This window comes from Felis catus, chromosome B3 (assembly GCF_018350175.1).
Source record: "Felis catus isolate Fca126 chromosome B3, F.catus_Fca126_mat1.0, whole genome shotgun sequence".
Taxonomy (NCBI): Eukaryota; Metazoa; Chordata; class Mammalia; order Carnivora; family Felidae; genus Felis; species Felis catus.
In genome coordinates, this window is record NC_058373.1 from 66,469,025 (window position 1) to 66,491,330 (window position 22,306).

General features: G+C 37.3%; 1 long non-coding RNA gene across 1 annotated transcript in view; it reads left to right on the forward strand.

The window, feature by feature from the left end:
- The window catches only part of LOC109500727, a 59,516-nt gene extending 38,046 nt beyond the window's left edge, over positions 1 to 21,470 (forward strand). The window contains exon 4 of the long non-coding RNA XR_006599349.1: positions 19,738 to 21,470. This is a non-coding gene — a long non-coding RNA (uncharacterized LOC109500727). The remainder of the gene's footprint in view (positions 1 to 19,737) is intronic.
- The last annotated feature ends 836 nt before the right edge of the window (positions 21,471 to 22,306 follow it).

The following is a 22,306-nucleotide window of genomic DNA, read 5'->3' on the forward strand; positions in this document are numbered from 1 at the left end:
AGGTTTAAAAAACGTTATTTATTCTATAGGCTTAGTACACTACTACTATGCTCAGTTAATCAGTTTCTATCATAAACCCTCACCACTTCCCTAGCTCACTGCAAGGAGAGTCTAAGAATGTCATTAAATGCACCATACACCAGCCCTTCCTTTACTCAGGTCTCAAACTAACAGTTCTGAAATGGTGTTTAAATCTTCCTTTTTTGGACACCTGGGTGGCTCAGTCAGTTGAGCTTCCTGCTTTGGCTCAGATCAAGATCTCACAGCTCATAAGTTCGAGGTGCACGACGGGCTCTGTGCTGACAGCTCAGAGCCTGGAGCCTGCTTCGGATTTTGTGTCTCCCTCTTTCTGCCTATCCCCTGCTCATGCTCTGCCTGCGCCTGCCTCTCTCTCTCTCTCTCTCTCTCTCTCTCTCTCTCTCTCTCTCTCTCCCCCCCAAACAAACCTTAAAAAAATTTAAACCTTACTTCTTGTGGTTAAAGTCTCCCTATGCTTTCCTTCAGGTGGCCTTTGTCCATCCTGAAAGTTAGTGGGGACTTGTTAGGTATTTTTCTTCCATCATTTAAGTAAATGTAGTCCATTTATATACTAGAATGGTTTTCGTTCTTAGAAAGCTGGGTATTCTGTTATACTCAGGATTCAAATTCTCCTCTAGCCTGTGTAGATCTGTCTACTTGAGGAATTCCTACTGGAATATACCAGTCTCACAGAGGTTATTTCGGAGTCAGCATGAAGAGTGTGACTTTGGATGATGTTAACCTCTCTGGTCTTCAATATTCTTGTTCCTTCCACTTCAAAACGTCATGATGCCGTGGGAAGTGGACCCTGCATTTTCTGTCCTTTTCACATTTGTTTTGTACCTGCTTTTTAGATTCTTAGGCTCCCAGGGCTATCATTTTCCCTGCTGATATCCCCAGAAACCTTCTCTTACGAGCTGATCTGAGGACTTCCTGCCACCATATACATGGCTTATGTAGGTAACAAGTAGCAAATGTGTAGGTGTCAGCCAGACCCTGGGCAATGGCATTGGGGGAGATCCGGGATATCCTGTCTATGGGAGGTGGTATAATGGAAAGAACATTAGACCCTGATGGCAGACTGTCTGAATTTGAACCCAGGCTCTTCTGTTTACCAGTTATGTAACCTTGGAAAACTATTTACTTTATCTGAGGCTCAGTCTCTTCATTTGTATTATGTGAAAAGTTAATAGTACCTTCTTCACAGCATTGAAATAGTAAGTAGTAGTAATGAGCTGTTATAACTAAAGCACTTAGCGTTGTGCGTGGCACACAATAAACATTTAACTATTAGTATTATAATTTAAAAGTCATAGATATGAATGGCACAAGGCATTTATGTAGCACCTGTAGACCTCCTGCTGGGTGATTATTTTTGAAAACTGTCTTTTCTTATTTCTCAAATTTCTCTCTTCTTCATAGTTGTATTACTAGATAATATGTCACAATTTTACCAACACATGAATTTTATACTGAAAGGGCAATGAAACACATTTTAAACGGGAATTTTCTTATACCTACATCATGCCACAAAACTATCTGTGTGTTTTTACAAAAAGGGAAAGGAAAAGTGTAATTGAACATGTATTACCTATAGTCTTGTATTAACACTGTAGGCTAGTTAACGCATATAATCTTTAATTCTTTGGAGCAGGTATCCAATTACCTATTATTTAGAAGAGCATACTGAGACTCAGAGAGATTGAATCCAAGGCCAGAGATCTAATTGCTGGCAGATCAAAAGTAGAACACAGTAATCTTTACACTATGATATATCTCTGCCTCTGTTTACTCGGTGTGCTCTTGGAGAAGCTACAGTACAAAGAAATAATGGCTTAATATAAATATCTTAATGCAATAAAAAAATTCAAAAATTTGGTGATCATTTTGTGAGAAAATAGTTTTTAAAGGTCTGTTTTGAAGTGGGACTTCCAAGTCTACGTTTTCAATTGCCAGTTCGAGAACAAGTCCAACCGAGGGTGTTAAATAAAATTAACTTTCTAGAAAACTGTTTTATTTTTTTTAAGCTTGAGTTAGAACACTCTTAATAAATCCATGAAATGTTTCTCTTTTTAGTATCTTTGTTTTTCTTGCCTTGGATCTTGTATCTATGTAACGGTCCCAAAATAATATTTTGAGAGAGAAAATGAAAACAGTAGAACCAATGATTTTGTGGTCTTTGTTGATTTTCACCATGTCTACCCCCTTTCCTTTTCCCTACCCTTCTAGAATTCTCTGCCAGCAATCAAGATAAGGTTAGGAAGATTACCAGATGCAGCAAATGCTAAAACCGAAACTGAGTTAATAGCTAGGCAAAATGCCCTCTGAATAAATTCTTGTCAGGGTCAGAGGGGATTCTTCATTCTAGGAGGGGAAAAGTCCTTAGAAGGAAGGGTGGAGTTCAGCAGTCCCTGAATCCATACCTCAAAGGGCCCTACCCTCTCTTCCAATCACAGGCAAACACAATCATCTACCTGTGGTCCAAGGCCTTCTGGATTCTGAAAGTTATCACAGCTTTTTTCCTGATTATTTGTAATTAGTCTTTAGGCTCTGGTATACAGCCTCTTTTTCCTCATTGGTTATTTAATCTTGATTTTAGTTGTATGAACTCTGGTTTTGTTTGCTTGTTTTGGAAGTGACAGAAAATGAAAGCAAATTCAATTTTGTGAAAAGGGGAGTTTATTGGATCATGGAATCCATGAAAACATTGATCACTAATTAAACTTGGGATCTAGCTGAGGATCCACTGGTGTTGGTAATGACATTTGAATCGTTCACTAAATTTTGAATGCGCAACTTGTGCCCTTCATAGTTTGCCTAAGATTTTTATAAAAATAAATATGTAACAATTTGCTTGTTTGTTTAGCGGAACTGATACGGTATTCTAATAAATTCTAAGCAACTGCCAGATAGCACCATCATGTCATTAATTAGATTTCTTGCCACATGATTTTGATCTCAGAGCTTTTGCCGTTGAAGCTGTATGTAATCTATGCAAATTTAGTTTAACTACAATCATAATATAAAATTTAATAAGGCCTTATAAAAATATTGGTAAAAAAATTAGAAAGCAAAGCACCACATGCACTTGAATTACATCCAGCTATAATGAATGTGTTTTTTTTTAAATAACAGTCATTAGTCTTACTTCTAGACTTCCAATTATATATCCCATTCTGAAAAATGTGTACCCATTCAATTATTACTTAAGAATGCCCAGTTCAGCACACCCTACAGCTTAGTTAATACCTAGAAAAGCTGAATTGTTAACATATTCAGAAGACAGTCTTTCCACAAAATAATCATTTATCTCTACAAATACTCTGCTGATATGGTATAAGTGGGTGATAAAGAATTAAAAAAAAATTGACATATTGGTTTCAATGTTTTTAATGCTTCAATTTTGAAACTATTTTTTAGTTAAAAAGAAAATACTTCGCTATCATTGTACATTTCACATTAACATGTTATTTTCATAAGGGCTGGCATTATCTGCCAAATTTTCAAATAAAATTATACACTTTAATAAATAGATCTTTTAACTCAATCAAAACATTGTTAGAAGGACTTTCATATGGGAGTAAGATGGAGTCGTTTTTGCCATACCAAAGCTCCCACTGAGAACAAGTAGAAAGGATCCTATGTTTAACAATGTTAGAGAGCTACTGAAGCAATGAAGGATAGGGGGTTTTAAGAATGGAAAGAAGAGAGCCATGGAGAAGTGGGCTGACATTTTGTAGTTTTACTCTGGCTATATTTGCAAACTCTGGGTCTGAGCAAGAGACCGAGTTCAACTTTGCCCAGACAGAGAGTAGCTGCTGCCACACTTAGAAGTCTACAGGGTGTTTGGCAGTCTTGCAGGACTGCATTGACAAAAAGGGAAATGTGAAAGACCTCAAATTCATGGTCAGTTTCCCCCTTAAGACATCTGCTGAATTTTGACATTTTGGGTGTGGGAGGATAAATAGCTAGGTAGAAAATAGGAAAGCAGAGTGGAGTTTTCTTCAGTCTTACGTAAGGAGACAAAAACTCCACATCCTGAAAAGAAAGGGGCTCTGGTAACGCACGAGGCTCTCACTGAAAGCCTTGGTAAGCTATGCCACATGCAGAAGAAGGGTGAATTACAATTAGACTGCATTCATCTCTCTCCCTAATTAGATCATGTTGATAAGCCTCCACATTGACTAGCTGAGGAAAGAGTCGAATAACTTTGGAGGATGAGCTCATCCATAGCCTCTACCATGTCTATCTGCAAATTTATGGCATAAAAGTTATTAGGCCTGCCAAAATATAGGACCATGAGACTAAAACCCAAGAGAATAATCATTATACAAGAATATAAGACCCAAAGGTAATCCATATATTGAAGTTAGCAGACATAAGCTTTAAAGTCGGCAAAGATGAATAGTTTTAAGAACTAGATAAAAGATGAAGAAATATAGATGAAATATGAAGAATTTTAGTAGACACTTTAGAATATGTAAAATAAAATAAATGGACAGTTTAAATCTGAAATCACAATATCCGAAATCAAATCAATGGCTACATTTACCCACTTATTCAACACAGCAGAAGACAATTTGAAAACCAGAAGACAGCTTAGTAGAAAATATCCAAACTGAAACACAAAGGTGATTGAGAATACAGAAATGAGCATAGCTATGTGTAGAACAATTTCCAAAGCTCTAGCCTATATGTGACTGGGGTTCCTTCAAAGGAGAAAGAACGAGGTTGGAGATGCATTTGAAGAGCTGATGGTGGAGAAGACTCCCAAACAGGTAAAAGGTAATGACCCACAAATTCAACAAGCTCAGTGAATTCCAAGCAAAACAATACAATGAAAACAAGATTTAGGAACATTATAGTTAGACTGTTGACAACCAAAACCAAAGAGAAAAATCTTAAAAATATCCAGAGAAAAAAGACACGAAATAATAAGCTTATAGTTGACACCTCAATATAAACTATGACAACTGAAAGGAAATTGAAGTTACCGAAAGAAGACAGTGTCAAATTATCCAGCAGTAGTGCAAATAAAATAAAAGGGAACAAACTAACCAGCGATAAGTGAAAATAAAGTAGTGAAAATTAAGTTTATAAAGATCTGATTGTTAAGGAAATGTTTTCTCAAGAAAATGGAAGCTGAGAGATTTTGTCACCAGCTGACCTTCTCTAAAACAAATATCCAAGTGTTCATCAACTGATGAATGGATAAAAAAGACGTGGTATATACATACAATGAAGTATTACTTAGCCATAAAAAAAAAGAATGAAATCTTGCCAATTTCAGTGATCTGGATGGAGCTAGAGTGTATTAGGCTAAGTGAAATAAGTCAGGCAGAGAAAGACAAATATATGATTTCTCTCATATGTGGAATTTAAGAAATGAAACAGATGAACATAAGGGAAGGGAAGGAAAAATAAGATAAAAACAGATTGGGAAGCAAACCGTAAGAGGCTCTTAACTATAGAGAAACACTGAGGTTTGCTGGAGGTGATGGGCTAAGTGGGTGATGGGCATTAAAGAGGGCACTTGTTTTGATGAGCACTGGGTATTGTATGTAAGTGATGAATCACTGAATTCTATTCCTGAAACCAATATTGCACTGTATGCTAACTAGCTGGAATTTAAATAACAATTTGAAAAGAAAACAACAACAACAAAACACAAAATGTCTCACAGGTAAACATAAAAATGCAAAAGAGGGCGATAAACTAAGGCATTCCAAAGTTCTAGCATTACTGGGGAAGAGATAAGAACAGTAATGTGTAGTAGTCTGTCCTAGATCAAGGTTGTATACTGCAGTCTCTAACATCACAAAGGATAATAAAATAATGCATATCTAAGGAATTAATGGAGTGGGATAAATAATAGTTTTTTATTGATCCAAGGGAAGACAAAGGAAGAAGAAAAAGAGTAAACATGAAACCGGTAGGTCAAACAGAAAACAAATAGCAGGATAGTAGATGTAAATTTAAAAATACCAGTGATTACATTCCATACAAAGAATATCTATAAATCTTTAAGAAAGGGAAAACAGCCCAGTAGAAAAATAAGCAAAATATTTGACTAGCCACTCACAAAACAGGATTAGCAAATGGCCAATAGATGTGAAAAGTTCTCAATTTTGTTAGTCACCATGGAAATGTAAATTACCTTGTGATATGATTACATATACTCTGGGATGGGTAAGATTAAACAGGTAATGTTAAGAATTGGTGACAATGTGGACAAATTACAAGTCTTATTCACTGCTTGTGGAAGGATAAATCGGCAAAGCATATTGAAAAACTGGCAGTTCCTTCTAAAACTGCATCTACTAAATCACATTAGTTAATAGGAATGTAGTAATTCAGCAATTCCCCCACGTTTATGCTCAGTAGAAATGTATATGTAAGTTTACCTAAAGACATGATAATATTCAATATAGTACTGTTTATAACAACCCACATACTATAGAATGAATCAGTAAATTATAATGTGCTAGAGGTAGAGCCCCTCCGTAAGGAATGTGGTGGGGCCCTCAGAAAAAAGGAAGGCAACTTGGTCTAATCAATTGCCATCCATGTATGCATAGCTCTGACACGACTCTGTAACTTGGACTGTGTCCAATCAGACTATATGTGTCACCATTATATAGGAGACAAAGAAGTTGAAATTGCATTAAAGGCTACACCCTGCTGTGCTCAGGGCTCAGTTTTTTGGGTATGAACCCGATGAACCCGTTGAGCCCGTGCCAACGTGACAAATAAAGTTGCTTCCTGGACAAAGAAAGCCTCATGTTCCATCTCTCTGTGAGAGAATCCTGCTATAATAGCATATTCATTGAGTGGAATAATACATAGTATTATAAATGAAAAATCAAACAAACCCCACAGGTACATGCAGTAGTAGGCATTGACCTCATAACCACCAAGCTGAGTGAAAAAAAAAACCTGCCATGAAAGGGGACCGATTATATAACTGCATTTTTGTAAGGCTTAAAAACAAGCAAAATTAATCAGTGCTACAAGAAGTCAGGCTACTGTTTGTACTTGATAGGTGTGATGGGTATGGACTTGAAGGATTCATGAGACGGGCTTTTGGGACGCTGATAATGTCCTGTTGTCTAAACTGGTTGCTGGTTCCATAGGTGTCTTCACTTGATGAACATTCCTTTGAGCTGTGCATTGGAAGTACTTGCATGTTTCTGTGTATATGTTATAAAGAGTTGACTTACGAGTTAAGTATCTACTGAATGCATGGGACTAAGCTATGTGAGTCTCCCTCATGAATTGCTTTTATAGTATAAATACTCTGCTAATAATGGCCTATTGTTACATGCCCTGAAACATTGGAGAGTGGAAAAATAATAATGGTGATACAGTATTTATATGTCGCTTTCCATGCCATGACAACGTACATATATTTCTCCTAACTTCACAACAATCCTGCTTTTAATAATATTACAAGAAAACAGTTTGTTTTTTCAGAGTTGAGTCATAAAAAAGACAAAACATTTCATAACAAAATCATAAACCGTACCACCAAAACTTGTGTGATTAATCAAAAAGTTGGAATCTGCTAAACCACTTAGCCCAGCATCTAAAAATTTGTGAATTGCATCTGTTTGCATGGCAGTTAAATAAGTCAATTGCTAAGTACTGCGGAAGTTACAAAAGAACCATATACTGTGGTTTCATCCTTCAAGAATCAAATACTCCATTCAGGGACACAAGAGTTAAATCTTCAAAGCAATGAAAAGAACAAAGAAATGTAGTTTAAACTACTAAACTGTGTCAGGTGTTCCATGGATTGTCCAAAAATGAAAGATATAGATGTAGGATGGAGTGATTGGAAGGCATATTGGAGGAGGTGAGGCCAGAGCTAGACTGTAAGAAGGTGATTGACTAGCAAAGTTTCTTGGAGATCTAATTAACACATGTTGTGTTGGACAGTTGAAGATTACCTTTTTATAATAGTATGAATTGATATCAGGAATGGTTCTGATGCCATTATGATGTATCTGGTATGAATAATTCATGCATAGACTAATGGAGCCATACAATTGAACTGCAGGGGTGTTACAAATTAGAATTTATGTGCATTGACATAGCCGTGGTTAGAAGCTGGTATAGTGTTTGTCCCCCTCACTAGTGACTTTGCCTCACTCATACCAGGGCTAGTATGTGTGTGTGTATGTGTGTGTGTGCATGTGCACACACGTTTAGTTGTTAGGAAAACAAAATCAAGCTATGCACTGAATTCACAAAAAAAAAATTCTCAAAATCATTCGTATAAAGAATCTTACAATGTATACCCATTGAAGGAAAATGGAAGGAAAAGGACAAAATCACTTGAGGTAGAGTTTTATGAGAAGCTGTATCTTCTGCACATTATTTTTAACTTCTCTTAGAATTTTAGCTGAGAATATAATTTGGTTAACTTATCTTGAAAGACTAAGCTTTATTAGAACATTTCCTGGATTAGCCTACTGTTCATTTCATATTGCCATTGGATTTGTCTTTTTGGTTCTGAAATTATCAAAGCTAATGTATTAGTTTGCTGGGCCTTTCTGGTGGTGGTGGTGGTGGGGCAGACAGGGGTATAAGTTAACCCATTACAACTGTTATGGTGTTTTGTAGTTTAGTTTCATTACCACAAAACACTGTAAATGCTATGCTTTGCTCATGGGATGGATGTTGCCACTTGGAAGTAAAGGAAGTCATTTAGAATAATAAATTCACAAGGCAGAGCACTTTAGCATAAATAGCTATTATGTGCCTGGAAGAAGGACCAAATTCATACGTAGGTACTGTCAATGCTCACTCAAAGATTCAGAGTCTTAAAATTGAAGAGGAGTTGAAAGTTTCAGTAATTCCCAAATGATGATCAGCGGATTCGTGTTAATCTGTGACAAGAGTTTTGCCATTTTGTATCAGAATGAGATAAATAAAACTCATGCCATCTCTTGATTTAGCTAGCTAAATTTGTTTCTGATAAAGTTAGGAAGGTTGTGTATTTTTGCAGACCGCCCTGAGTTTTCGTACTACATCTCCTTATGTTTGCATTTAAAATATAATTTATTTTATGAAATGATACTGGTTGTTGGTTTTGGTTTGAAGGTGTTCACTCAGTATTACAAAAAACTAGTGAGCATTTTTTTTCCATTTTCCAGTAAATATATATGTTATATATAACATAATATATATAACATATTATATATAATATATATAACATATAATATATTATATGTAATATATATAACATAAATATATATATTATATACAATTATATATAATATAATTATATGTATAATTATATATGATATAATTGTATATAAATAATTATATATAATTATATATGATATAATTATATATAATTATATACAACTATATATAATATATATTCCTGGTCCATGAAATTTTTGTCCAGGCATCATGGACCTATTCAAATGACCCATCTGACTCTTGAATCCCCTGAACTATATGCCCACCATACCATGGTTAAACATCCCTAAAAAAAAAAAAAAGAAGAAAAAAGAAATTCCATCACTTGCAACATACTCCTTTCCATCTTCAGTTTTCTTAGAAAACTATTTTTAAGAATTTAGCTGAGATTTTCTTGAGAATTTGTCTTTTTGTTTTTTACTTCTGAAATCATACTAAAGAAATATGCTCCCTATCCTAAACATAGCCCTTCAAATATATGAAGAAAGATACTATTTTCCCTGAGTCTTCTCTTTTTTTTTTGACTTAACAACGTAATTTGCTTTGTTCTTCACACAACAATGTTGCAAGTCACTCAACTTTTTCTCTCCATCAAACCTGTTTTAGTTTGTCAGTAATGTTCAAACTCCTGACACCTAGATCTGAATTAAAGACTAAATTGATATAAATATCTAATTGAAGAGACTATCACTTCCCAGTCTCTAGATACTATGTTGTGGTACCATTTACTATCTTATTAGCTATTTTGTCAACTGCAACTCATCTCAAAATTTCCAATTTAATGAGTTCTTGCAATTATTTCTGCCTTTGGCGTACTGTTTTGTTCCAGAAAACTAGAAGGTATCATACAAAGAAATGACAAGTAAAAATTCGCTTGTTGGCAGTTTACGTTAGGCAAATTACAGAGTCTTTTTATTTTTATTTATTTTTATTTATTTTTTTAATGTTTATTTCTGAGACAGAGAGAGACAGCATGAACGGGGGAGGGGCAGAGAGAGAGGGAGACACAGAATCGGAAGCAGGCTCTAGGCTCTGAGCCATCAGCCCAGAGCCTGACGCGGGGCTCGAACTCACGAACCGTGAGATCGTGACCTGAGCTGAAGTCGGACACTCAACTGACTGAGCCACCCAGGCGCCCCCAGAGCCTTTTTAAAAAGAAAAGATAAAACCAAATTCTTTCCTCAGTGTCCAGGGCCTCCTGGATGGCCATCTCCTTGTTAAAATCAGTTCTTGGTAAGGAAAATAAAATTGGATGGTAGTTAAAGAGAATTGTTCCACGGGCCTCCTCATTTTAGCCAAGTTCAGAGCCATAAACCAAAGCAAGGGTCAGCATACTACAGCCCAGGGGCCAAATCCACCTTGTGTGCCTGTTTTAACAAATAAACATTTATTGAAACCCAGCCACACTCATTCATTTTATATTGTCTGTGGCTACTTTTGCATTACAATGGCTGAGTTGAGTAGTTGCTACAGAGGCTATATTACCCACAAAGCCTAAAGTATTTATTATCTGGCCCTTTTAAGAAAAATTTTGTCGATCCCTGAGGCTGCATGAGCATTTTTGCTATGGAAATTTTAGAATAATAAACAGGTCAGATGAGTTGAAGCAAAGCATTACACAAGGTGAGACAAGGTTTCATAGACACCTAAAATTAGAGCCAGTTCTCAGTCCACCCAGCAAGAGGTCAGTATGGGTTGGGAGAAGAAATGAACAGCACTGACCTAATTATTGTGGATTTGACATTTGCTTCAGAAGAGATCTGTTCCATATGGTAAAACTAAAAAAAATTAGATGTCAGCGCTGAGTTGCTGCAGAGGAGGCTGGACTGTGTGTAGATAGTGTCACTTATGACATGAATTACATTAAAGTTCTTTCTGTCACCATGCTCAAGCCCCCTTCAATTTGGAAAGAAGGTGGACCAAATAATCCTATGTTTCACCAGGTAGTGCTCACCAAAGAGGAGATTTTTAAGTGCTGACGGAACAGATCCAAAAAGAAGTCATATTAACATTCATACAAACTGCACTGCTTTGGGTGGTACAGAACTAGCATCTGAGGAGACCACCATTCGTGATGAAGTCAGCTTTATCAACTACGTAGCAATAGGATGTGGATCACATATAGATGTAATTTATATCTGAGTGGTACTTTTTAAAAAGATCCTTTTCTATTATAACAGTTTGGACTCTTTTCTATCTGAAAAACAAATAAGAAGTCAACATGTTCTTCATTTCTGTCCATGAAATGCATCCCAGCCTCCACAAAGGAAATGCAACAACAACAAAAAAAAAAAAAAAAAAGGAAGAAAAGAAAAAAAACTATGCTTTGAAATGATGTTAAAAATATCTTTGTGGGAATTGACAATTTATTAACAAACAAGTAGACGAATGAAACTCTACCTCTGCAATGGAAGGAATTAGCATGGAAGACCATAAGCTAAAGAATGACCTCGGCAAAATTATTTTCCATGCTTCATCTTCTTCCCTCCATTTTTATAGTTACCTCTGCCTTCCCTTCCCTAGGAATTTAATACACTGTGCTGCCCGGGATGGTCCAGGGTGTCTACAGTCTTGCTGATTAGACTTGATCTCTTTAGTGATTCTGGATACTTCCTCTTCATCAGAACTTGGTCCTATATGCCATTCTCTCAGGGCCTCTGAAGGATGTCGCATCCTGCCTAGGAGACCACAGAAGCTAATGATCACATGTGGCACCAACTTAAGGAGAAAAGTAGAAACTCCAGTTCCTACGGAATACACAATACCTACATTATATGATGTTCCTTGACTGAAGAGGTTACTGATCTACAGTGCCTTGCTAAGCCATACTGGTACCTGAGGCTAAAAATAAAATATGTGCTCCATACCTATGCATCAAAATATCTTTCCACAATTTTAAACAAGTGGAAAAGTTAATAAAAACCCTACAGTTAAAAAAAAAATTATATGTATGAGGCGCCTGGGAGGCTCAGTCGGTTGAGCATCCGACTTCGATTCAGGTCATGATCTCACGGCTTGTGGGTTCGAGCCCCGTGTCGGGCTCTCTGCTGACAGCTCAGAGCCTGGAGCCTGCTTCAGATTCTGTGTGTCTCTCTCTCTGCGCCTCCCCTGTTCATGCTGTCTCGCTCTGTCTCAAAAATAAATGTAAACATTTAAAAAAATTAAAAAAAAATTATATGTAGAACTCTGTGTTGTGCAATCTCTTTACACACTGATAAGCCTTGTAAACCTGCCTTGAGGAAAACATGCTGATGTGATCAGGAACCGGACTGATTAGAAATAACTGTTTTCTTTGCACAGTAATGCATAAAACAAACAAAACATGCTAAATTAAATTCTCAACTCTCATGCAAATTAAAATTTTTTCTTTTTCTTTTTTTTTTTTCCCCTACTGCTTCCTCAGGTCAGGCTAGACACAGTTTAGCTTTGAACTACATTTCAGCTCACCTTTCCACACTTTGTTCCCAATACCCTATGATGTCATTGGCTTCTCCAGGATTTGAAATTGGGGAGAGAGAAATCAGAGACTGAAGGTGTCTTGATTGATTGGCACAGTTGGTTATCTAGCATTGGTACTCTTTGAGTTTCATTGAGTTTCATTCTTTCTTTCAGGAGTCTTTTGTGGATCTTTTTGGAGCATCACACACACACACACACACAGCACACAATTTTGCACATATCTCTAGACTTCTCACTGAGTTTTTCCAGCACAGGTACTGTATTCTTTGCTGGCTGCTTATGATTTGGTACCTAATTTGTGAAAGTCCACTCACACAAATTTATCTTTTGAGTTCACTTTGTCCTGCTGATGTTTCTCTCAGGCAGCATCCAGGACAACCCAAGTCTTCTCTGAGGACACATCTTACCACAGGAATCATCCATTGTCACACTTCATCAAACTGCAGATACGAGATGAAGGCTTTTCCTGGGGTAGGTGAGGCCTAGGAGTCACCAAGTCAGCTTTCTCCATCTGTGAATGCCTATGAAGTCCCAGCATGCCATTTTAGATGGAAGAGTACTGAGATTTCGTAACTCTGGAGTTTTAACCAAACTTAGATAAGAGGCAAGCTCTCATTGTAATATTCTTTATAGCTATGGAGCTAGTTTTTAAAATAGATTTTGGGCAGGAATCTTTTGTTGATATTCTCCTGAATACTTCTTTTTTTATATTAAATATAATTTATTGTCAAATTGGTTTCCATATAACACCCAATGCGCATCCCAACAGGTGCTCTCCTCAATGCCCATCACCCACTTCCCCTCCCTTCCCACCCTCCATCAACCCTCAGTTTGTTCTTAGTATTTAAAAGTCTCTTATGGTTTGCCTCCCTCCCTCCCTGTAACTTTTTTCCCCTCCTTCCCCTCCCCCATGGTCTTCTGTTAAGTTTTTCAGGATCCACAAAGGAGTGAAAACATATGGTATCTGTCTTTCCCTGCCTGACTTATTTCACTTAGCATAATACCCTCCAGTTCCATCCACGTTGCTGCAAATGGCCAGATTTCATTCTTTTCCTTGCCAAGTAGTATTCCATTGTATATATATATAAACCACAACTTGTTTATCCATTCATCATTTGATGGACATTTAGGCTCTTTCCACAATTTGGCTATTGTTGAGAGTGCTGCTCTAAACATTGGGGTACAAGTGCCCCTATGCATCAACACTCCTGTATCCCTTGGGTAAATTCCTAGCAGTGCATTTGCTGGGTCATAGGATAGATCTATTTTTAATTTTTTGAGGAACCTCCCCACTGTTTTCCAGAGCAGCTGCACCAGTTTGCATTCCCACCAACAGTGCAAGAGGGTTCCCGTTTCTCCACATCCTCGCCAGCAACTATAGTTCACTTTAGCCACTCTGGCCGGCCTGAGGTGGTATCTCAGTGTGGTTTTGATTTGCTGCATACTTCTTTTTATTAACCCACTGGCCTCTACTTATTCCAAGGCCAGTCCTGGTAGTGACCTGTGTGAGCTAAATCTGAGTCAGAAGAGTGTATGTTAAACATGCGCTATGGGAAATTAAAAAGAAATTAGAGTTCTTGTCCTTGACTTATTTAACTTCAAATGCATGTGGCAGAGCTGTCACAAATAGGTTCCCAGTAGCACAACTGAGAGACATACATACAACCGTTGGTAGCTCACCTCTAAAACATATTCTTTGGTTGAAAGGGGGGAAATGAAGACAACAGAGAGTCAGAAAGTTTGAGAAGATCTAAAAGACTTCTTGAAAGAATATGGTCCAACTTGCAATATGCATTGTTAGCCTACTTTGAACCAGGGAGATAGTATTAAATTCTGGATTTATGTAGTACAAAGATCCCATAAGGAGTTTATAATTGGATAGAAGATATGAGATATGTAATAAATATAATGAAAAGATATTATAAATTTAACATTAATTTAGATGCTGCATTTTTCCGAACATAGCTTGCTTCATCTTCAAAAAAAAAATTGACTAGAGCAGATCATTAACACTAGATTTTAGACTCTGAACTTGAAGTTGCTTCCTTCTTTTGAAAAGGGAGGTGGAGTTGGGGCAGAGGCTTCTGACCACTGAACTCAATCAAATGGTTTTTCCTAAGGCTTCTGAAAGCTACTTGGGGCAAAGTGTTCCTTCATAGATTTCACAGATGCTTTAATCAAAAGTGCAAAACATTCATGCCCAATTTTAAGTGCTCCCCTTATAACTGCTTTCTATTTCTTCCTTTCTTTCTTCCAAAATCCAGCTCTAATGTATCCATTTTTACGTGTGGTTGTAATTCTGGTTTCCTTCCATGCATGTTATTCAACAGTATAAGTTCAGTGCAGTGAGTGAGTCAGTTTTATGACTCGACAAATGTTACCCTGAGAGATAGGTAACATTCCATGATTTTATGGTTGTTTTATATATATATATAAAATATATATAAATTTTTTATATATATATATATATATATATAAAATATATATATATATATATATATATATATATATAGTTCTATTTTCTAGTCCTATTATTGCTTAAGGGAGTGATCAGGCAGCAGATAAGATTGGGTCAGCAAATTTCCAAATGTAAGAACTGCTCTTTTTTAAAAAAAAAATCTCGATTTTTTTAACATGTTTTTTATTATTATTATTTTTTTAACTTATGATCTGGCTTTATGATGTGGTACAAACTTAAAGTTCCAGGAGTTTTGCTGGAATTATGTTCAAAATCTTTAAAGTGGCCTACCAGTTCTTGAGTAAAAGAACATACTTCTTTTGTGGTAGCAAAAGACGGTCAAGGGTAAAAGCCTCAAAAATAAGCCTTGAAGAGCAGTCATTCTCTTGCCTCAGAGCCTTCCGTTAGGTAGAGTTCAAGGATTCTTAACAAAATGCCAAGAAGACTCGAAGAGAGCATATGGCAGGAGAGCAATGAGGTACGGTTGGAGGTGGTGTAAGCTAAGTTGGGGTTAAGCTGTGTCAGCACTCAAAGACATGTGGGTGTTTCGTCTTCAGCCTGTAGGCGGTAAGATGACTTCAAAGAATTCCCGGTGATGGTATGGTGTGATTAAATCTGTGGCTGACTGCAGTGTGGGAGAAAGATTTGAAAAGTGAAAAGTTAGAGGCAAACGAGGGTTAAGAGGCTGTTATAACGATCGTGGTCATGTATGACAGACGCATTGTTTAGTGGAAGGTTACTCTGAATTATTACCGTTGATAATTAGCCTAGAATTGCTTAAAAAATACCATGAAGTTTCACTGGTAATTATTAGGTCAAGTGTATTTAGGGACATCAGAGAAGTTTTGTCACTGGCTGTGAGCTAATATTCAATGATAATTCAGACATGAGTCAAAGATTTTGGTGTAAAATCTGAAGAATTTTGCTGCCTGCCATCCCCTCCCTTTGTCCTGCCCTTGGCCTCCAAATTCCACAGTCAGAGAAGTCTAGGCAATGAGAAAGTCAGAGTTAGGAAATTTTAGAGTTTAAAATATTTAACTATTAGTGTTTCACCTGAAATCCAGTAAGTTTCACAGCTAGAGTTTTTCTTTCTAAGGCATATTCATGGTTTCAAGGTTAGGAGTAAGACAAATCTGAAGACTTGGATGATGCGAATCGAGTGTGTTATTGATAGATGAACAGTGTTTAAGTGGTTAGAAGGCCTATTGGGGCATATATTCCTTTCTACTTTAGTTATTTAGAAGATAATGATGTACTTTTATTCAGGTTTATGCAGTGATCACCCAGAGGAATATTAAGAGAAACATGATTCAGAGAATGATAGAACAACTTGTTGGAACAGACAAGAGATACGGCTTTGATATCACAAAGATCATGGATCTAGATAAAGCACTTAAATAATAATGAAGGCTTTAGATTCTCTTGTTGAATGATTCAGTTAAGCACTATAAAGTCCCAGGATATTCTGGCTTTTACCACCTGAAGTTAGTAGAAATGGAATTAGAAAGATCTCAGCTTTGTATTTATACTTAAAATCAGTGAAATTCTATCTTTTAAGAATAAAGAGATTTAGATTCAAGTGTTTAGACGGTCTGGAAGTATGTGTGTGTGTGTTTGTGTGTGTGTGAAATGTTAGCTTTTAGTTGGCAAAATACTGATCTTTGATGAGGGAAACCAAAATTGTTTCAAATTATATGTCACAGACCTCAATTGCTCTGCAGAACTATTTTCCAGTTTGGTGAGTTGTTTTATTCCTTGATTCCTGTTTATGCTTTTCCAATCCAGCAAGGGAAAATGAAATGGATCCTACTCAGCCAGAACTCTGTCCTTAAGTCTTATGAACTCGGTGGCCTGTTAACCGTGCTCCGGCACAAAACAAACCAGTCTTTCTATTGGAAAATTTCTAAGCAGGCTTCATCTCAACTCTGCTCTATTAAGGGGACCCACAAGCATTTTCAAGGAGCATGGATTTTATGACTGCAGCTTGAATGCAGCTGTGTCTTTTCCAATCTAGGGCCAAGAGACAAAATGCAACATGAGATTTTTAAACATTCCAAGGCCCATCTGCCATGTAACCCACTTATCTTTGTGGCTGCAAGTTCTTTATTGATCCAAAATGGTAAAGAAAAAAAAAAAGGCAACAAAGGGGTAAAATGTAGGGGGAGAGAAAAGCCATAAATCCATTCTTTTGTTGTTCTTCCAACAGCATCTGTGAGCAATTGTCACAATTACTAGTCAAACTGTATTTGACTTGTTGCCAACATGAATTTTCCAAAAACCCAATGTAAACAAACTCTGCAAGTACTTCCTCATTTGCCAAGCCAGTAATTATTTACTTTGTTTGGGCCTAGCATTAATGTCAGTTCAGCTTTACAGCCTGTAATGTGTTTGTTAATGAAACCGTGAGGTCTAAAGCTACATATTAACCTTGCCACCCTTCAATTTTGAGCTCAATAAAGTTGCACCATGGTTTTGTAAACTAGTGTTGGGGGACAGGCAAATGATTAATTATATTTTTCCTTTTTCCTTTATCCAAGCAAATTGTTAATCTTTAAACCTGCCTCTCATTTTAAAGTTAACAAACCCACATCCAGCCGCCGAGAGATATGATATCATTGAGACAAGTCACTGTTGCTGTTGTGATGCCATATTTGGAAGTCCTCGGCGATAGTGCTTGCATTCATATTTAGTAACCTTACAGGCACTGTGTACTTCTTGAAAGAAAGGGAAAATTCCTCAGGGAATCGGGGAATATCAATTTGGTAGGGAGGTGATGGAATGCATAGTTGGGACGTAGTATTCATCTTGTGGAGACTAAATGAAAGTCAGGTGTTTTGAGGATGTCTGAGCAATTCAGCCAGCAAAAGAGATAAAAATTCCTGATCTGCGTGAGGAAGTAAGGAGGTTGGGGAGAAGGAAATTTAGCCTAAGGATAGGATATTTTTCCCCCAGACACAAGCGAATCTGCCTTTGTCTCTGGTCTCTTAAATCTGTGTTGTGCATTGCTGGTGACTTAGAATACAACAGAGGGCACGCATAAGCCCTGTTCTCATAGAACTTATATTCTAGTGGGAAATGGGGAGGCCATGTAATAAAGAAATAGGCAAATCTGTTTCAGATCACAGTGAATAGTACAAAATTGGTGAAACAAAGGGATGAGATGTGAAATCTCTGGTGAAGCCACTTTTGATGGGTGGTTAGGCCTCCCTGGGAGGGGTACATCTGAGCTGAGACTTGAACAATAGGACAAAGCCCTATCAGAATGTATGGGGACAAGACTTTTCAGGTAGAGGAAACAATAGCAAATATCCAAGCAAGGACCAAGAGGAGGAAGGGCAATGTGGGTGTGCCCAGTGAGGAGGAGGGGGTGAGGGGTGTAGGAGGAGACGGGCCTGTGTATTGCTCTCCAAACAACTCTGGATATGAAAGGAAAGAAATGATAGGGTTTTAGGGTTATATCTTCTCAGAAGATGAATTCTGCTGAAAATGAACTTGGCAGTCTGGATTTGTTTTGAGGAGGGACAAACGTAAAGGGTGCAGCATCTGGCTAATACTAGATAAAAATTCCCTGGAAAAAATATCACTTTTCATAAGCTCTTTCATGACCACCTCCTTTGAGTATTTGAAGGTTTAAATGCCTCAGGAACCGTCTAGAAATTTGACTTACAGATGAAATTTAGTTCTTCACTGTGGAGCAATGACTACTTGATTTACCTGACATGGAAATTGACTCCAGACAGAGGTGTCTGTTTTATCTAATGTAAAACTATAATGTTTCAGGAAGTTAGATGATTATTTTCCCCTTTATCTCTGGAGAAGGTGTGAATAAATCCCCCAAAGGGATCATTTTGTTTAGCATCAGAAACTGATGGTTGTGTTTGATTATGTAGTTCTGAGCTCAGAATAGGCATTTTATGCAAAAATCAATATGAATTATGGAAAGAATCTAGCATTTTAGTTACACAGTGTAAGGGTTTTATAGTTAGCTACAGTGAGGAAGGAAACTACAGAAGGCAATTTCAAGACTCTTTCAGGAATCCTTTTTTCTGGGGAAACACTCTACACTTAACAGTAGAAGTTGATGAAAAATGCACAAATTGGACATTCTCAAAATAAATGGTGAGAGAGAATGTAAAGAGTCTTATGAATAATGTCAATTCCTTATGAAAAATCATATTTTAACTCGTATGCCAAGAGTCCTTGCATTCATATCTTGTGGATTTAATTTAACATATTTATTTTGAGGTAATCTTAGCTTATGAGCTAAAATTTTCAACTTGTCATAACCAAAAATATTTTTAAAACAACAACCCTCCAACCCTAGTATACATAAATCAGGAACAGAACCTAAATTTGTGGATAATTGGATTGAGCTCCCAGCTTAAAGATGAAGGAGACAAAAGCATGTCCCAAAGCAGCGTTTGATAGTCTTAGTCTTATCTGTGGATGTTTTACACCAGGCGTAGAGACAGTATTTGTTTACAGTGGTTTGTGCTATTTGCAGTGACATTTTATTTGAGCTAGTATTCTGTATCCAAGCCAAAACATTTATGTGTAATGGCTTGTTTTTCCCTCTCCCTTTGGTTCAAAAGCGATACTAAAGCAACGTTGCCTATTCTGATGACCATGTTGGCAAACCGAGAAGGTGGTTTGTGATGCAGCGACGCAGGCTGTAGGGCAAGGATGATAACGGAAGACAATGACATGTCACGGGAGCTTTGTGACAGCCGTAGCCTACGCGGGCAGAAATGGCGTGGCAAGCACCCTTCGCAGATACAGCGTGTGGATCGCCATGAACTCAAACTCACTAGGCTTGGGAGTAATTGCGAATGGACTACCTCACTGCTTGTACTTCTCAAGTCAATCTTGAAAATCCCCACTCGTATCTGAGTTTTTTAAAAGCAGCATAGTTTGTGATAACTGATCATTGGAAGATGTACAGTGAGGCAGGCTCTTCCATACTGTTCACGGCTGGGATCTTAAAGAACCACTGCTTTGTTGTTAACGTTCCTGAGCTACTCGTGTTTTCATGCATGTCACGGAGCTGTGCTATACAAACGGGCACTGAGCAGTGCTCAAGGCATTTCCCACTTTTTTCTTGTTGTCTGCAGCCCTTCATATCTTTTTTCTTGCCCACAGTCCTTCATATCCCTCATTTCTGGCCATTGTTTCTGGAAAGTTCTCTGCTAAGTCAGTGATGACCATCAAGTGGAGACTGACTTTAACAGGTGTTATTCAGCTAAATGGTCAATGACCTAGTGTTTTTAAAAAATTTTAACTTACACTGGTGATGGCAGAAATAGTTTTGTTTTTACAAATTTATTTTTAAAATTTCTGCCCATCTCTGGAAGAGTGAGGAAGGTTCAGATATGTAGGAAAGGGAAACCATGGTGAAAAGTTAAAATCTTTTCAACAAAAATGCTTGCTTGTTTTCACGCCATACTCCTGGAACCCAGTGACAGTACCCGTATTAAAACTAGGTTAAGAGTCATCCAAGATGTCTATGCCTGTATGAAAGGCAATGGCTTGATTTAATCAGTGTTGTAAACTTGAAGAAACTCTTGGAGACAATGCAAACATTTCAGATTTGTTTCTATTTCTTTTTAAATTCTTTGGCCTATGTCTTTGATTAAGAAACCCACATGTGGTTTAATTACTTCATGTTTATTTGAATATCAAAGTCATGGCTTACGATATCTTACCATACACCCCAGTTGTATATTCTCCTTTCATCTGTCCATCTGCTAATGCATTGATTCACTTTTTGTAAGCACCTACTACGAGAGAAGTACTTAGGGTATAAGAAAAAATAAGACCCAGGCTCTGCCCTCAGGGACCTTCTTGCTAAGATGTATGCACCGCCCTGTCACTTGCACACACATATATATTACCAAAGTGTTTTATCTGCCAAACTGTGGCCTTGTTTGCCTCCTTGTTATCTGGTCGTGGTGGTCAGGTGAAGAGAAACTTATTTTCAGCCTTAGGCCCAGAAAGTAACAGATTTGTCTGACCAGATATAAAATAGTCATGAGGATTCAAGAAAGAATTCCCTTTTCCCTTTAGAACAGACAGTATTGAACCGATCGAGTGGGGGAAAAAAAATCTTAGTTTTATGTGTCTTCAATTATTCAGGTCTCAAAATACACTTTTGTTGTAGGTGTTAAATAGGTTATAATGTCTCACTTTGAATACAGACATATCAGACAGAATCCTTCCCAATTCTACTTCTCTAAAACCTTAGAAAACTGAAGGATCCAAGATATCTCAAATCCCACAACTATGTACATTGGTATTTGTGATATTCTCTCCCCCTCTCCCCCTCTCCCCCTCTCCCCCTCTCCCCCTCTCCCCCTCTCCCCCTCTCCCCCTCTCCCCCTCTCCCCCTCTCCCTCTCTCTCTCTCTCTCTCTCTCTCTCTCTCTCTCTGTGTATATATATATATATATATATATATACACACACACATATATGTATATATATATATATGTGTGTGTGTATATATATATATATATATATATATATATATATATATATATGCCTTCTGAATTGCAGTTCTGAATAAAAAACCTAGCTCTTTTAGGTATTAGTGACCTAATATCCTGGATAAAAATTACTTTTGTTCATTTGGGAGGGAAGTGTATTTATGCTGAAATGTTTGAGGACTGCATTTGTTTATAGCTTGGATTCTTCCAAATATTATTTGAAGATGCTGAAACAAAATACAGTCTTTAGCTCACATTATGTCTATGCCTATTTACATAGATATAATGGCTTCTCTGTGTGTGTGTGTATGTGGAGTCATTTGATTAAAAGATTTTTTTTGTAACGTTTTATTTTATTTTTTGAGATAGAGACAGAGCGTGAGCAGGGAGGGGCAGAGAGATAGGGAGACAAAGAATCCAAAGCAGGCTCCAGGATCTGAGCTCTCAGCACAGAACCTGATGTGGGGCTCGAACCCCACATGAGATCTTGACCTGTGCTGAAGTTGGACATTCAACCAGGTGCCCATGGAGTCATTTGATTTCAACAGCTTAAGCATCAACTCATGTCTGCAAGATGAATATCTTTGTAATCACATGTCTTATACTGCGTTATAGCTCTACTCTTACCGTCAATCTGACAGTGAGTCCATTGAGCACACGGATTGTCTATCTTTCATTTC